Consider the following 5,000-nt stretch of genomic DNA (forward strand, 5'->3'; position numbering starts at 1 on the left):
TGGGCGTACACAGAGCGACGACGGTGCTAGGTGTGATGTGTGTGGTGGCTGTGGCTGTGGCTGGCTGGCTGGCGGGTAGTCAATCAACCAGTTCGCTCGCTTACACTCCGCTTACCCGCTCTACCGCTGGTAGTGGCTGGCTGGTTGGCTGGCTGTGACTGGCTGGTGGGGAGGAGACAGACAGGCGTGCGCGTGTTGTCTGTGAGTGGCAGCCGCAGTTCACCGCCCGGTGTGGTGGTGTGTTGTGGTCTCACAAGTGCTGCGCGCGAAGAGGGAGAATCATGAATGTTATACGGCTACCACGTTACGGGTGTAGCGGCAGTAGCATGTATTATGACCCCAGTTTAAAAAATACCGGCACACCGTGTGTGGGTGTTTAGAGAGAGCGCCAAGCGGGAATCTTTTGACGAGTGTTATGCTTCCGGCTATATATGCGCGGCGGCGTCGATGGTAGGCGGCGGCGGACAGTTCGGCGTTTGGTCTCTTCGCTGTTTGCTGTCCACCGCATACCACCGTTCGTCCGTCCGTCCGTCCCCGTGTTATAGTTTCGGATCGGATGCGAACTAGGGAGCGAACGAGAATACGATGGAAAAGCATTGCAGTGAGGTTGTTGGGAGCGACATCCACCTCTACCGCTCTACCGCTGGTAGTGGCTGGCTGGTTGGCTGGCTGTGACTGGCTGGTGGGGAGGAGACAGACAGGCGTGCGCGTGTTGTCTGTGAGTGGCAGCCGCAGTTCACCGCCCGGTGTGGTGGTGTGTTGTGGTCTCACAAGTGCTGCGCGCGAAGAGGGAGAAGCATGAATGTTATACGGCTACCACGTTACGGGTGTAGCGGCAGTAGCATGTATTATGACCCCAGTTTAAAAAATACCGGCACACCGTGTGTGGGTGTTTAGAGAGAGCGCCAAGCGGGAATCTTTTGACGAGTGTTATGCTTCCGGCTATATATGCGCGGCGGCGTCGATGGTAGGCGGCGGCGGACAGTTCGGCGTTTGGTCTCTTCGCTGTTTGCTGTCCACCGCATACCACCGTTCGTCCGTCCGTCCGTCCCCGTGTTATAGTTTCGGATCGGATGCGAACTAGGGAGCGAACGAGAATACGATGGAAAAGCATTGCAGTGAGGTTGTTGGGAGCGACATCCACCACCACCAGAGCGCGAAGCGAAGGGAGTGGTACGACGCACACAAGGCCCGCTATCGCTAGGCGATCGTTTAGCGACGGCGAGTGCTGGCATCATTGCACCCATTTGGGAGAGAGCGCGCGCGTTTCCGCGAAGCCGGACGCCGCGCAATCGACCGGGGGTGGGCCGCACATTTGTGAGCACACACCCGCACGCACGTACGTGAGTGATGATGATGAATTCTGGTTGATCCTACCAGTAATATACGCTTGTCTCAAAGGTTAAGCCATGCATGTCTAAGTACAAACAGATTTAATGTGAAACCGCATAAGGCTCAGTATAACAGCTATAATTTACAAGATCATTTAACTAGTTACTTGGATAACTGTGGAAAATCTAGAGCTAATACATGCAAAATGCAGGGACCTCGCGGAACCTGTGCAGTTATTAGTCAAACCAATCGTCCTCCGTGACGTGTTGAGTTGAAATCTGGATAATTTTGTTGATCGTATGGTCTCGCACCGACGACAGATCTTTCAAATATCTGCCCTATCAACTATTGATGGTAGTATAGAGGACTACCATGGTTGCAACGGGTAACGGGGAATCAGGGTTCGATTCCGGAGAGGGAGCCTGAGAAATGGCTACCACATCCAAGGAAGGCAGCAGGCGTGTAAATTACCCAATCCCGGCACGGGGAGGTAGTGACGAGAAATAACAATATAAGGCTCTTTTATGATGTCTTATAATTGGCATGAGTTGAGCATAAATCCTTCAACAAGGATCAAGTGGAGGGCAAGTCTGGTGCCAGCAGCCGCGGTAATTCCAGCTCCACTAGCGTATATTAACCCGTAAAGACCCGGGATGGAACTTTTTTTTAGAAAATGGTCGTTCTCAGCGATGCTGCGGCCGATTTGAGTAAACTCGGAATATTATTCAAGGGGAATAGTTGCTCTAAGTTTAAGTAAGGGTGCCATCCCTTTGAACCCCTCCCAGTTTATGTGAGACCCAAATATGTCTTTGCCTTTTTTTATTTTTTCCTACTGATTGAACAAACGCATGCATTTATCATACGTATCAAATGTCCTTTGCATCAAATCATGTCGAGTAGGTGAAATACGATTAACAAAAGTAAATTTTGAAGTTACCAAATTATTTCAGTGCAAAATCACATAACTACGTATTTTCATAGAAAGTCAAAAAAGATGTTCTACTGAGGGAGATTGTAGCTGTGTCCTTCAAGTTTTCTACTCTACATTTTTAAAATTAGGTCTTCTAAGTCCAAATATGTTAAAAGATTCATTCTAGCATATACAGATTTTGAGAAAAACAAGTTTGAATTTACTAAAGTACGAATTTTCATGGAAATTCGATTTTCTCAGTCCCTCACAGTAGGTTTCTATTTTGTTTTTCCATTTTTCAACTTTGCATTTTTAGAGAAAGGTCTCCTGAATTCAAATATGGCGAAAGATTTATTCTAGCATGAACAGATTTTGAGAAAAACAAGTTTGAATTCACTAAAGTACGAATTTTCATGGAAATTCGATTTTCTCAGTCTCTCACAGTAGGTTTCTATTTTGTTTTTCCATTTTTCAACTTTACATTTTTAGAAAAAGGTCTCCTGAATTCAAATATGGCGAAAGATTTATTCTAGCATGAACAAATTTTGAGAAAAACAAGTTTGAATTCACTAAAGTACGAATTCTCATGGAAATTCGATTTTCTCAGTCTCTCACAGTAGGTTTCTATTTTGTTTTTCCATTTTTCAACTTTGCATTTCTAGAAAAAGGTCTCCTGAATTCAAATATGGCGAAAGATTTATTCTGGCATGAACAGATTTTGAGAAAAACAAGTTTGAATTCACTAAAGTACGAATTTTCATGGAAATTCGATTTTCTCAGTCTCTCACAGTAGGTTTCTATTTTGTTTTTCCATTTTTCAATTTTACATTTTTAGAAAAAGGTCTCCTGAATTCAAATATGGCGGAAGATTTATTCTAGCATGAACAGATTTTGAGAAAAACAAGTTTGAATTCACTAAAGTACGAATTTTCATGGAAATTTGATTTTCTCAGTCTCTCACAGTAGGTTTCTATTTTGTTTTTCCATTTTTCAACTTTACATTTTTAGAAAAAGGTCTCCTGAATTCGAATATGGCGGAAGATTTATTCTAGCATGAACAGATTTTGAGAAAAACAAGTTTGAATTCACTAAAGTACGAATTTTTATGGAAATTCGATTTTCTCAGTCTCTCACAGTAGGTTTCTTTTTTGTTTTTCCATTTTTCAACTTTGCATTTTTAGAAAAAGGTCTCCTGAATTCGAATATGGCGAAAGATTTATTCTAGCATGAACAGATTTTGAGAAAAACAAGTTTGAATTCACTAAAGTACGAATTTTCATGGAAATTCGATTTTCTCAGTCTCTCACAGTAGGTTTCTATTTTGTTTTTCCATTTTTCAACTTTACATTTTTAGAAAAAGGTCTCCTGAATTCAAATATGGCGAAAGATTTATTCTAGCATGAACAGATTTTGAGAAAAACAAGTTTGAATTCACTAAAGTACGAATTTTCATGGAAATTCGATTTTCTCAGTCTCTCACAGTAGGTTTCTTTTTTGTTTTTCTATTTTTCAACTTTGCATTTTTAGAAAAAGGTCTCTTGAATTCGAATATGGCGAAAGATTTATTCTAGCATGAACAGATTTTGAGAAAAACAAGTTTGAATTCACTAAAGTACGAATTTTCATGGAAATTCGATTTTCTCAGTCTCTCACAGTAGGTTTCTATTTTGTTTTTCCATTTTTCAACTTTACATTTTTAGAAAAAGGTCTCCTGAATTCAAATATGGCGAAAGATTTATTCTAGCATGAACAGATTTTGAGAAAAACAAGTTTGAATTCACTAAAGTACGAATTTTCATGGAAATTTGATTTTCTCAGTCTCTCACAGTAGATTTTAGTTTTATTTTTCCATTTTTTAACTTTGTATTTTTATAAAAGGTCTCCTGAATCCAAATATGGCGAAAGATTTATTCTAGCATGAACTGATTTTGAGAAAAACAAGTTTGAATTCACTAAAGTACGAATTTTCATGGAAATTCGATTTTCTCAGTCTCTCACAGTAGGTTTCTATTTTGTTTTTCCATTTTTCAACTTTACATTTTTAGAAAAAGGTCTCCTGAATTCAAATATGGCGAAAGATTTATTCTAGCAAGAACAGATTTTGAGAAAAACAAGTTTGAATTCATTAAAGTACGAATTTTCATGGAAATTTGATTTTCTCAGTCTCTCACAGTAGATTTTAGTTTTATTTTTCCATTTTTTAACTTTGCATTTTTATAAAAGGTCTCCTGAATCCAAATATGGCGAAAGATTTATTCTAGCATGAACTGATTTTGAGAAAAACGAGTTTGAACTCACTAAGGTACTAAGGTACTCACTAAGGTACACTAAGGTACACACTAACACAAACGTTTTGCGGTGCCAGTGCTCACATCGATTTTTTTTATCTTCGTTGGTTTGGTTAGTTATTCGTAGTTCCGACCGTAGTCTCCGTATAAATTGTCCAAGAAAACAAAAAAAAAACTCTATCGTCCGCTTTATTTACTCTAAAGACTAATCACAAGCCACGTGACTCTTTTTTTTTTTGTTTTAAAACTTGAAAGGCTTTAATTTTTTTTTTCAGTTCGTATATTTCTAAACCAACCCGAGATTCCGTATGGTTTATAAATATACGAATTCTGCTCTATGCTATGAACCAAAACTTTGATACCGAGTTGCTGGTATCTAGTTAGATACAGATATAATTACTTGTCTAAGACGTACATACTTTGATAATTTTAACCATGTTTCACTCAAAATCTGTTCATGCTAGAATAAA

The sequence above is a fragment of the Wyeomyia smithii genome, chromosome 1 (assembly GCF_029784165.1).
Source record: "Wyeomyia smithii strain HCP4-BCI-WySm-NY-G18 chromosome 1, ASM2978416v1, whole genome shotgun sequence".
Classification (NCBI taxonomy): Eukaryota; Metazoa; Arthropoda; class Insecta; order Diptera; family Culicidae; genus Wyeomyia; species Wyeomyia smithii.